This window comes from Peromyscus californicus, unplaced genomic scaffold (assembly GCF_007827085.1).
Source record: "Peromyscus californicus insignis strain IS unplaced genomic scaffold, ASM782708v3 Scaffold_12__1_contigs__length_115047231, whole genome shotgun sequence".
NCBI lineage: Eukaryota > Metazoa > Chordata > Mammalia > Rodentia > Cricetidae > Peromyscus > Peromyscus californicus.
In genome coordinates this window covers 59,061,940-59,075,000 of record NW_026294413.1, presented here as the reverse complement: position 1 = coordinate 59,075,000, position 13,061 = coordinate 59,061,940, and the positions used below count along the sequence as shown (strand labels likewise).

The 13,061-nt window shown below is 47.0% G+C and overlaps 1 long non-coding RNA gene across 1 annotated transcript in view; it reads right to left on the bottom strand.

The window, feature by feature from the left end:
- LOC128107267 (uncharacterized) overlaps positions 1–10,336 on the bottom strand; it is an 80,134-nt gene extending 69,798 nt beyond the window's left edge. The window contains exon 1 of the long non-coding RNA XR_008217028.1: positions 10,006–10,336. This is a non-coding gene — a long non-coding RNA (uncharacterized LOC128107267). The remainder of the gene's footprint in view (positions 1–10,005) is intronic.
- Between the last annotated feature and the right edge of the window lie 2,725 nt (positions 10,337–13,061).

Genomic DNA, 13,061 nt, shown 5'->3' with positions numbered 1-13,061 from the left:
GCTTGCTTCCTGAACTTCCTCCTTGCTGCCTTGTCCTCTGGGCCTGTCTTGGATCTCAGCCTGTAAAGTGATTCTGGGAAAGGGAAGTAATTGGTGGGACTCCTGCTAAGCTGAGAGCCCCTAGGGTGGTGTGGGTCCAGTGTCTTGGCCCAGATGGAGCCATCCAGGGAAAAGCATGAGGAAGGGCAGTCCCCTGAGGACAGAAAATGGATGCATTAAGGAAGAGGCATCCCTCAGGAAGTGATCCATCACCCATGACATTAAAATGGAGCTGGGAAGAGCTGGAGGACAAGGACATGCAGAAGGAGCTCCCTGGACAGTACCCTGAAAAATGAAACCGGATGAGCTCCCTCTGTCCTGTCTGGATCCCCTGCTTCTATCCACAGCCTCAGAGACCCCTCTCAGATCACAGACTTGCCTAAGGCTGGAGAGCCAAGCCTTAAGCCTGATTAGATTCTCTCTTTGCTGCGTGACCTTTGCCCTCATAAGAAGCATCCATACAACCCACGCAGCCTTATCTGTGGAGTAAGAAAATTCAGCCAGTCATTGAAGTCATTTATCTTGTCGTCTGTGTTCCGAATCTTTGGATGCATTTATAAGCATGTTTTTATTGAATTGATTAGAATAACCAGATGTTTCTCCCTTCATTTTGGCATGGGCTCCAGTCTATGTCTGGCGATAGCACCAGAGCCTTAGGGTAGGGATGAATGGGAAATAAAAGGTAGAGGGCTGGAGAGATGCCTCAGTGGTTAAGAGTACTCACTTGATGCTCTTCTGGAGGACCCAAGTTCAGTTCCTAGCATCCACATTAGGTAGCTCACAACCACCTGTAACTCCAGCTCCAGGAGATCTGATACCCTCTGATAGCCTCTGAAGGTACTCATACACATGTCACACACACACACACACACACACACACACACACACACACACGCACATACAAACACACACATATGCATACATACACAGATATACATGCTTAATAAAAATGAAATAAATCATATTAATTAATTAAACCAGAATTCTTCTCCCCTGCACAAGGCTCAACTGTTCACGGAAAGAGACTCCTCCACTGACAACCCTTCTTCAGTCAACTACAAGTCACAGAGATCTTTATAGCTTGTAAGGCAAATCCCTGTTGATTACTTCATTGAAACTCAATGCAAGATACACAATGGGGCTGGGCGGTGGTGGTGGCGCATGCCTTTAATCCCAGCACTCGAGAGGCAGAGGAGGGTGGATCTCTGTGAGTGCGAGGCCAGCCTGGTCTACAGAGTGAGTTCCAGGAAAGGTGCAAAGCTACACAGAGAAACCCTGTCTCAGAAAAAAAAAAAAGATACACAATGGGTAACCAATTTTCTCTCTAATACCATCTAAGTGAAACTCCTTCACTGGGCTGGCGTGAGGTCCTGGAATCTGTCCTCAGCACCAAAAAACACCACTTCTCATTCTAGTGTCTTCCACAAGTCTCAGCTTTTGAGGTCTGAAGTTTTTAGATAGTTTGTGCCCACAAGGAAATAAATCTAACTCCAAAAAGACCTAGAAGCAATTCACATCCAGGGAAGCATGGCCGATGAAGACTGTGGTGTCCTTCCCTGCTCCAACGCAAAGCAATGGCAGATAACATGCCAAGTAAATTTCCAATTTAAAAACACGTAAGCACACATAGCTTAACTTGAAAAGCATATGAGGCCCATCTCAGACACACTGTAGGACTGTGATGTAGGACTCCCAGGTCTCCAGCACTACAAAGAAGTGTCTGAGGCCTGAGGAGATGGCTTAGGTGGTGAGGACCTAAGCTTGATTCCTGAGGACCCAGGTAAGAAAGGTGGGTGTGATGGTGCCCACCTGTAACCCTAGCACTGAAGAGGTGGAGACAGAAGGATCCCTGGGGTTCAGTAGCTAACCAGCCTAGCTGAGCCATCTCTCCAGCCCCTAATTTATTAAAAAAAAATAAATAAATAAAAAGGTGGATGGTACCTCAGAAACAACATCCAAGGTTGCCCTTTGCCCTCTACCTGCAAATGTACACATGTATACCCCAACACACTGTACTCACACTTGTGTACACACACACACACACACACACACACACACACACACACACGCACACGCACACGCACACACGCGCACACACACACACAGTGCCTCTTATTTCTAAGTCATTTGATCTGCATCATTTCGTTAACCAGAACTGGCTGTCAGAGTTCACACACTACCTCTGTACTTTAGGCAGCCCAGAGTGGCAGAGCGGGGCCAAACAGAGCCAGGCTTTTGCTGGATCCTCCATGTCTTCTCTCTCATGCATCACCGATCACCCCATGGGACACTATAACCCTCTGCACATCCAGAGTATGCTGTCCAGCTCCTCCAGGAAGCCCTGGAGAAACCAAATTCTGTGCCTAGGGCATGTGCAGGTCACCCACAGACACTGGAGCTGTTGTTGCTGCCACCACAGCAGACGACCTGGTGGCCTTGCCAAAGTCTAGCCCTCAGTAGGGGAGATGAGACAGATGGCAGTATTAGGAGATGGGTGGCCGAAGAGCAGCTGGGGTCCTTTGATGATCAGACAGCCAGAACAAGAGGGTGGGTGAGGCTAGGCAACTGGGAGAAGCCTGAGCAGAATCTGGAACCCTGACCTACTCACCCCAGAGCAGTTTTGATATTTGAATCACAAACATATACATCATGGTAGTGCACACATCGACTTGAACTTTATTCCTTGCCCCCTAAGTCCAGGGCTGAGCCATTTTGTACAAGAGACTCAGAAAAGTAGGTTTGTCTCATGGAAGTACTCATTGCTTAGGTGAACTCCACCTTCCTGGAAATTTAATATAGTCGTTGTCTGTTTTTGTGCTGTGATGTCACCAAGAATGAAATAAGGTGGGAACAGGTTCAGGGTGTGGAGGCAACTGAGACCGAGACCTGGCTTTCTGGGACTGTTATGGCACTTCAGAATTGCCCCAAAGTGAGACAGGGACACCTGGCTTGGTATTCTTCTATAAGCCCATCACCGGATGCCACACCAAGGGAGAAAAGAAAGGGATGGAATTTTAGATGAGGCACTTCCCTGTTGCCAAGAACAAGTCTCAGCCAGAAGGAGCGCTAAGCCATCCACAGCCAAGAGTCCCAGTTAAAGATGAGTCTGGGTAGCATTTACCGGTGTGCTGCCTAATCTGATGTCAACTTGACACAAGCTAGAGTCACCTGAAAGGAGGGAACCTCAGTTGAGAAAATGCCTTCATAAGATCCGGCTATAAGGCATTTTCTTAATTTGTGATTAATGGAGAAGAGCCCGTCAATGTGGGTAGTGCTACCCCTGGGCTGGTGGTCCTGGGTTCTATAAGAAAGCAGGCTGAGCAAGCCATGAGGAACAAGTCAGTAAGTAGCACCCCTCCATGACCTCTGCATCAGCTCCTATCCCCAGGTTCTTGCCCGGTTTGAGTAAGCCAAATAGGCTCCTTCTCCCCCAACTTTCTTTTCGGTCATGGTGTTTCATTGCAGCAATAGGAACCCTAAGTAAGACACTCAGTATCCTCTTCAGCTGGCCACCATCTTAACTTCTTATGTTAAGAATTGTAGCAGAGTGGTGGTGGCACATGCCTTTAATCCCAGCACTTGGGAGGCAGATGTAGGCAGATCTCTGAATTCCAGGTCAGCCTTATCTACAGAGCGAGTTCCAGGACAGCCAGGACTACACAGAGAAACTCTTATCTTGAAACACAAAAACAACAACAAAAAAATTGTGACAGTGTATACAAGACTTGGGAAACCTCAAGTCAGACAAAATCCCATCATGGAGTGGAAAGGTATGCACAGAGTCCCACCCCTATCTGAGGAGCTATTGGTAGGTAATTAACTTGGCATTCTAACTTAAAACTTATTTTTAAAAAGGAAAAAAGAGTGAACACATCACTACATATTACTTTAAAAATTATTTTTAAAGGGAGCTGGAGAGAGAGCTCAATGGATAGAAAGCACTTACTGCTCTTGCAAAAGACCCACGTTCAGTTCCCAGCACCTAAATCTGGCACCTCATAACTGCCTACAATACCAGTTCCCAAGGGATGCAATACCCTCTGGCCTCAGTGGGTATCTGCATGCCATAATGCACACAAACTCAAATAGGCACACACACACCAATAAAATTAAATAGCCAGTATGGTGGCGGCACACACCTTTAATCCCAACACTTGGGAGGCAGAGGCAGGCAGACTTACATGTGTTCAAGTCCAGCCTGATCTAGATAATGATCTCCAGGCCAGTCATGGCTACATAGTGAGATCCTATCTCAAAAAAAAAAAAAGAAAGGAAAGGAAATAAATAAATAAACAAACATATTTTTAACTTTTAATTGTTTTAAGGACTTCAGAGGTTGCGGATGTAGCTCAGCTGGTAGAGTGCTTGTTTACCACACGAGTCAGGATTTGATTCCCAGCACCACATAAAATGGGATGTCGTGGTTCATGGCGTCTTACCACACGGGAGGTAGAGGCAGGAAAATCAAGACTTACTGGTCATCCTTGGTTACATAGCAAGTTTGAGGCCAGTCTGGGCTACGTGAGAGAGAGACCCTATCTCAGAAAACTAAATAAACAAATAAATGCATTAAAACAAAACTAAACTTTATAAAAAAAAGGTGAAAAAGTTGCATTCCTCCCTAGTTTGGAGAATCAAGGAGCTGTATAGCCTTCCTTACCCGACTCCCAGCACCCCGATTTGATAGCCACAATATAGAACTTTATTAAGCACCTCTGAGAGACAGAACAATGCAGTTCCGGATAGGTTCGATTCTTGACTCTGCTTGTTTTGGTTAACCATTTCCAGGCATTTTTAATTGTAGCATCATGTACATTCCTATTACTGCTCATCTCCAGTACCTGACGCTGCTTCCTACTATCTCTGTGCCCCTAAGCTGGCTTACTCGGTGCCCTCTACCCTTCTATTTGCTCAACTACAGAGCTGGACAGCAGCTCCTGTGCAGAGGGTCAGCCCCGCCACCTAAGCCACAGAAATGCTCCCAGCTGTGTTGTTTCTCAGTTGTTGCTCCATCAAGTACCTCTGTTTATCCCCAGGAGAGGCAGAGAGCTGCCCTGGAGATGCTTGCTGTCTGTCAGAGGGGAGACAGAGTGAGCAAAGACAGAGTCCGGACTGGAGATATGACTCAGCCATAAAGTATGCTTGCTGCTCTGGCAGAGGACCTGAGTTCTGTTCCCAGCATCCACACCAGGTGGCTCACAACCACCGGTAACTCCAGATCCAGGGGCTCCAACACCCTCTTCCGGCCTCCACAGGTACCTGCACTCATGTGTCCATGCCCACAGATAGACACACATGTAGGCACAATTTAAAATAAAGTCTTAAAATCACTAAGTCAAGGGAGGACATCAAGGGTCACCAAGGGCCGCTCCTAAGCAGCTGTCACGCAGAGAGCAAGCATGGACCCTAGAAGAACATGATGCAGGCATTACAGCTGACAAGCCAGAAAGCTAAGGCACAGAGAGGTCCCCAAGCTCACCAGAGCTCACATACAGTGACAGGCACAGCCAGGCTCTGAAGACCAGCTTGTCCTATGGTACTCTCTGGACCCTTCACATTCACACACAAACCATATTGTCTGACACACGCTACACTGTGTGTGACAGAGCTTTCAATGACCTCCACCAAAATACCAGCATTCCTCAGTGCTGACTTCACCAAGACCAATACATCCCCACTGTGTGTGCTAAGCAGTCACTGATTTAATTACTTAATTAGACAGCAGATTTTCAATGCATTAATATGCCAGTTATACCTCATTATTCCTATTAATAGCAGCATAATAAGAATAGCATGAGGCAGGAAATAGCCCCAGTGTGAAGTCCTCCCCCTGGCTCCTAGAACACTGCCTGACCCAGAGCATGCATTCAGTAGGTACCTCCTGAACAGCTCACTTCTGATTACATTCATCTTGTTCAAATGTGGCTGTGCTCCCACTGGGCTACACCTGGCCTGGCTCCAGAGAGTAGCACCTAGCCCTAATCCATCTTTTGTGTAGCAGACACCTTTTGTTTCTCTTTTCTCCCTAGGTGAATCTTGTCTCAGAGTCTCCCAAGGATACAAAGGCCTATGCAAAACTTGGTTCAGGAAACCCGGAAAACTGTGTACCTGATGAATCGAGGAATTTGTACTTGGCATTGTATTTTTGGGAGCTTCTTTCAGGTTGTTTTGAACATGTGGAAATCAACTGACTAAACTGTAAATATAGAGAAAAATAAAAATGCCCTCGGCAAAGGGAAAGTGTTTCAGTCCTTAAGAGACTGGATCCCCCTGCAGCCGAGAAAGGCTAAATTCATTCTTAAGGTGCCTCTGAGTTTTCTTTCCACTGATCCACATGAACCCACACACCAGTGCCGCGACCTCCTGAACAGCTTACTTCTGATTACACTTGTGTTGTTCAAATGTCCTTGATAGCCTCCGCTGTCCTGGATCTAGCTCTGTAGACCAGGCTGGCCTTGAACTCACAGAGACCCACCTGCCTCTGTCTCCTGAGTGCTGGGATTAAAGGCATGCGCCACCACTGCCTGGCTGTCTTTAATGTTATAATTCATGTTGCATTTTGCATATCTCCAGGTGCCTGGCCTCATAACGAACCACCAGCCTCTAACAGTGGTGGGATATCAGCTCTTTCCCAACCCTGCCATTGATTAAAGAGAACTAAGAATCACGAGAAAAGTCTACAAATTGTGCAACTTTGCCAAGAACCTTAGAAAACACCCACCCCAGGCAAGGAATCTGGGGAACAGGGGCAGGAGTGGGGTGTAAGATGATGCGCTCAGCAGCCTAATTAATAAAAGTGGACTAGGAATTGGAGATGGAACAACCTGTTAAAAGAGAAGCTATAACAAGTCTAAAACCAGTGACTCATTTAGCTGTGCTAGGGTCACTAGCTGATGCAGCTGTAATGCAGCCTGTGTTCCTTTCTGCTGGAACATGCTAGAAGAAATTGTGCTAACAGATCTTTCCCTGAAATACAGCCTTCCTCTCTCTTGCAAGGAAGGACCTAGTCTATTTGTAACAGTCAGTCCTGGTAAGAAACTGATGGAATACAAACCAGGTCACCAAGGACAGACACAAAGAGACAATTCATAAAGCCATCAGCAAAATTAGAAAAAATAGCCAGGAATGGTGTGGTGCCCAGGGCTGCCATTATCAGGGACTCATTACCATCCCTGGATCTAAAGGGACGTGGGAATCTACTGGTTGCTAGAACCCAAGGAAATAGCATTTGAAGGTGGTAGAGTTTTCTAATAGGAAGAGCTGTGTGGCCTTTGGTCCTTTGGTCCTTTTTGGTCCTTTGGTCCAGGCTGCAGCAGCCAGCAGGGAAATAAAGACCCTGTCACTCCCCCTGGTGGTGCCTCCTGTTGGTCAAATCTAAGTCAGAGGGTACCGATGATCCTGAAGTATATGAATCAGGATGGAGGACAGAGGGCAGATGAAGGGAGCAAATGTGCCCACACGTTGGCCCGCTCAGCAGGCCTGTCTACTTGCCTGGACCACATGGAGGCTTCCATCTGGGATTAACCCATGGCAATGATGAGAAAGGGGTTGGGGCATTTGAGGGGTTATCTCCAACTGGCTGTGCCCCTCAGTGCAGGCAGGCTGACTTCTTAATTACCTGCACATCCCCCAACAACTGTCTACCCTGGGTCCTGTCCTGTTACCACATGATGGTGTCTATAAGAGGAAATATTTCATTTGTGATGTTGTATCTTCCCATGCTAACACAGTCTCAATTTTTAGTGGAAATTACTGTGAAACTAAAGCTTCATTTTTTTAAATTTATTTTGCAGCAGTGGGGATTGAACCAAAAGCCTCACACTTGCTGACCAAGTGTTCTACCACAGGCTAGATTCCCAGACATCCTTTTGCTTTTTATTTTGAGATAGACGTCTCACTAAGTTGCCCGGGCTGGTCCTGAACTTAAGATCCTCCTGCCTTAGCCTTTCCTGAGTGGCTAGTGCCGCCATGCCTGACTCAAAACTAGAGGTTATTCATAAAAAATCTATGTTTTTCATTTTTCAAATTTATTTTGCAGCAGTGGGGATTGAACTGCTCATCAGCTCCTAGTGCCAAGCTTAAGGGGATGTTTCCTAATGCAAGGTTGAAAGCAAACTGCTCATTCAGTAAGTACGAGCAGAGGGAATGTCTGAATGAATGCTGCTCATTCTGTATAAACTGAAGGGATGCAAGAGTGAACACTGCTCAGTCTGTATGAACGGAGGGGACGTCAGTGTGAGTGCTGCTCAGTCTGTATGAACCAAGGGTACATCAGTGTGAATGCTGCTCAGTCTGTATAAACTAAAGGATGTCAGTGTGAACACTACTCATTCTGTGTGAACCAAGGGACATCAGTGTGAACTTTGGTCATTCAATATGAACTGAAGGGATGTCAATATGAAGGACTGAAAATTTTACCATGTCCTCTGCACCTTAATAAAGAACTGTCATGGCTCCTCATGCATAAATTCTAGCCTCTCTGAAATACATCTCCAGTCAGCTCTGTCTTTCCTCATTTCCCTCCATATTAACACTCTGTCTTTCACTGTCCCCTGTCCATGCCCTGGCCCTTCCTTCTCTGTGACCCTGTTCATCTCTGTCTAAAACATGCTTTTATTTTTTTTCGAATTCTACTACCAAAATTCCATGGCCAAAAACTTTGCAGCAGGTTTATTTTTTAATAACCACAAACTGGAGACAATGCCCACCATTGGGGAAATGACTAACCGAATGGTAACAAATCCATACTCAGCAACAAAGAATATGCACCATGGAATCAAGGAACAATGTAGATAAAGTCCAAAATCTTACATTGAGTGTTGAGTAAAGAAGTCATATCTTAAAAAGAGGAGTGCATACTGTACAGCTTTACTTAGGAAAACTTGGAAAATGTAAGCTGAGTTATGGTATCAGAAAGATCATAGATTGCTTCAGTGAGGGTACAACAGAGAAGAGATGACCAGGAGGTTCAGGGGTCTTTGGGGGACATGAATATGTTAGTTGATTGTGATGCTTTCATTGGTGTGTATATTCGTAAACCCATAAAATTGAATGTCATAACTATGGGAAGTTTATTGTGTACCAACTGTACCTCAAAGATTATATATATCAAAGAAGCTCAAATCAGCCATGATTTGTAACAATTATTGCAGCAATTTAATAAAAGTTATGATGTATGAGATACTAAGGTCCCCCAAGAATCCAACGAAAAGCACAAATAAGCCAGTGGAAAATGGGTACAGAGCACAGAGAGGTAACACTTGATACAAATGATAAATAAGCTTGACTAAAGTTCTTCTGCCTCAACAGAATGTAAAAATGCACTCAATTTACTGAGGAGCTATGACAAGTCTAGTGATCATCCACCAGGAATCATCCTTCAGACAGAAGATGCTCTCATGAACGTCATAGCCACACCCCAGCATCCCAGCCACATTCCGGCATCCAGTCACACCTTAGCATCCTCACCACACTCCAGTTCTTCCACCCTCATCCCTCTGACTTTAGCATCCCAGGTGCTACCTGGAGTGTCAGGGCACCAGATGCTACACGTGCAGCTGAAGCCCCATTCCACACATATGCATGTCCTTGAACTGTGTCCTCTCTCCTCAGTCGTTAACTGGAATATTTGCATATCCCATCCATTACATTTAAATTACTCTAGCCCAGGAAAAAAAAGGGCTGTTCTAATCCTGGGCCAGCACAGAGCTCTGATGGGACTGATCGCTCTGCTTTCCCTTACGTGAGCAGCATACCTAGCCTTCTCCCACAACGCACATTCCTGCAGGCTTGCAGGCTGAGCCTGCCTCCTCAGCCCAACCATGACTTCCCACCCTGCACCCAGAGTCATATTCCACTGCAGTTCAGCAAAGCTCTTCCAAACACATTCTTACTCCCTTCTAACAAGCATCCTAAGCTGCAGTGAGGCTCTCTCTCAGAAACATAAGATGATGTCATCATCTGTACCTTGATGATCCCTTTTGGGAATGCACAGGAGCTGAGTCTTGCAGCGGGATCCCCGGCCTGGAGGCTGAGTTCATCACCAAGGCACCAGAAGCCTCCTGCCTCTGCCCTCCGCTGCACACAGGCAACCCACCCAGTCTGTCACTCAGAGCTGCAGACCAACTGAACTCCCTCAGGGATTTCCTCTCCTAAGCCTCTGTCTGGCTGATGTTTGCCCATAGCAGACCAAAACACTCAGCCTCCCGAGTTAGGCAGAGCCTAGAGATAGGGAGGGCAAGCTGAGGGAGAGCCCAGCCTGGGGAGAAAAACCAAAGAGGTAGGGGGTGTGGGGGCACGAGGAAGAGAAGCAAGAGCAGCTACAGAAAAGGCAGGACAAAGAGAGAAAAACTGGGAAACCCCAGGACACACAAAGCATGTACTTTGTATACTGATGTGAGCAAGTCCCTGCTGGGTGGGGAATAAAGATTTCTCTAGAAAGCAAATAACGCCACCCATGAAAAGGAAACGATCCTGTCAATCTATCTTCACCTTCGCCTGTGAATCCCTCCATCCACCCAGCCTCCTCCTCCTCACTGAGAGCTTGCAAAGGGACTCTGAAGAGAGCCACGGCTGACCTTCTCTCCCAGCAGGCCCTGAAAAGGCCCCAAGGCAGAAGCTGCTCATGCTTGACCCTGTAGCCCCGAAGCCACACAGACGTGTAACTCAGGCTTCAGCTTCAAGAAGGGCCAATGCTTTTGCTTTATGGATGTAGGTAGCCATTAGGGCCCCAGGAGACACGATAGCTTGTTATAAATTGAATATTAAAGGTCCCCACAGGCTCATGGTTTGGATGTGTAGCCCCCAGTTGGGGCCACTATTTAGGAAGGCTATGGCCACTCTAAGAGGTAAGGCCTAGTAGAGGAAGTTGGTCATGGAGGGCAGATGCTTGGACGTATATTATCCCAGGTCACTTCCTGGCTTGCTCTCTACTTCCCAGATGAAGTAGTGATTCGCTCTCTTACACCATAGGTCCCTGCCAGGATGCTGTTCTGCCTAAGCATATGGAACCAGGCGATGACCGGCTGAACCCTCTGAAGCAATGAATTCAAATAAAGCCCTCCTGCTTTATGTCATTGGGATCTGGTTCTTTGGACAGAGTGATGGGGGAAACGCGGTGGCCTTCCTGAAGTTCACAGGGAGCTCTGGAATGCCTCGTTCACCGTTTCTGACACAGAGGCTCTGGCGAGGGGCTGGTGGCCCAGCCCAGAAAAGCACCCAGAGGTGAAACCGACACCTGAGCCTAAGCTTCTAGGCCCTCCTCTCCCTCTCTCCCCTGTGGATTCTCCCCTCTCCAGTCTTAGCGCCAGAACCCCCTCGGTGACAAGTGCGGGGGCTGTCCTGAGCCCAGACAGTGGAGCCCTGTTGGGAACGTGCTGTCGAGGAGGCACTGGCTGTCGGATGTCAGTCCTGGGAGAGCTGGAGAGAAAGCCATTTTTCAGGTGAAGATAATTTCGTCCCGACTCTGAAAGGCATTTTATTCAGTTTTGTTTTGTTTTTTTCTTTTGTTTTGGTTTTGGTTTTGTTTTTTCAAAGAACCCTCCACTTTTTAAATCCACAGGACAAAGTGGAAGTCCTAAGTCAGAGAGAGGAAGCGAATGACTCAGAGTGTATCTGTGGGCCAGACCTGCAGAGGCCTGGTTCTCTGTTCCCTGGCTGGCTGCTGCAAATTTCTTCTTCTCTCCATGCTATCACACTATTTTTTTTCTTTACTTCCCTTCAAAAAAAAATGTTATATGATTTTTTGAGACAGGGTTTCTCTGTATAGTTTTGGTGCCTGTCCTAGGACTCTCTCTGTAGCCCAGGCTGGCCTCGAACTCACAGAGATGCGCCTGGCCCTGCCTCCCGAGTGCTGGGATTAAAGGCGTGCGCCACCACCGCCCGGGTGTGAACATTTTTTTTATTGCAGTGTTGCACTCGTGGCCTTATGCATGCTAGGTCAGTACTCTGCCACTGAGCTGGACACCTGGTCCTTTACATTATCACATCTTAAGAAGAAATGTCTACTACAAAGAAAGTTTTAGGCTGATTTTCCCAAAATCTCCCTTCCCTAAGAAAACTTAAGATTCAGGTGTTTGTCCTGGCCCACACTCTTACAGAATGATGAACTCACAAGCACGAGCTGATAGGGGACAACCTAGACTTCTTGCTTCAAACAGACCCCATGGATAGAGCACTCTCAAGTTCATCTAAGGGCCTAAGTCGCGTCCCTACAATGTGGACTCAGAGAGGTTAAGTGACTTGCTGAGCGTCATGCAGCCTGTGAGTATCGGAGCCATTCTTCACGCCCGACGAAGAACGCACCGCATGCCCCCAGAGCCTCTGGTTTGGGTCCCTTCAATCCCAGCTTCGGTAAGCAAAGTCAAAATGGAGGAAGAGCCTCTGGGGGATGACTGGCCCTGCCACAAAAGCTGCCAACTCCAGCCCACATTTCAGGGTTAAGTTTTCCACCGTTCCCGTTGCCATGGCAGTAGGGGCTCTTGTCACCATCTGAAAACCCAGAAGAGGAAAAGAAGAGAGTTCAGCTCTTTGACTCGAGAGCTGACCAGTTCTGCAAGATAAACTCAGTCTGGCCCTTGAATCAGGATTAGAAATTGGAGACAGATAATGGCACTCGTAGGCCCTGGGATCATTAGCTTCTCGCTCCAAGGAGTTCGGCTCACTTTGCAGACATGATCTCATTCTCCTCCACAGGCTCTCTTCGTGAAAGACCAGAGAAGAGACAGGGACGGTCCCCACAGAATCAGCGCAGGCTGGAGACCTCCACCTAAATATCTGAATACCCCTCCAACTGCTGCTTGGCCTAGAAAGTAAATAGGAATTTAACTGGGAATCTTGGTTTGATTCCTCAAATTTACAAGATGGAAAAATAAATAAGCCACAAGGATAGAGTATTAGAGCACAGGGGGCATTTCTGCTTCAGAACCCATCTCCAGCACAGCATCTGGAGGAGCAAACAAGCCCATGAGATTAAGTAAACCGAAGAGATAGACGTCAACACCCTCCTTTAAAGTCACTTGTAG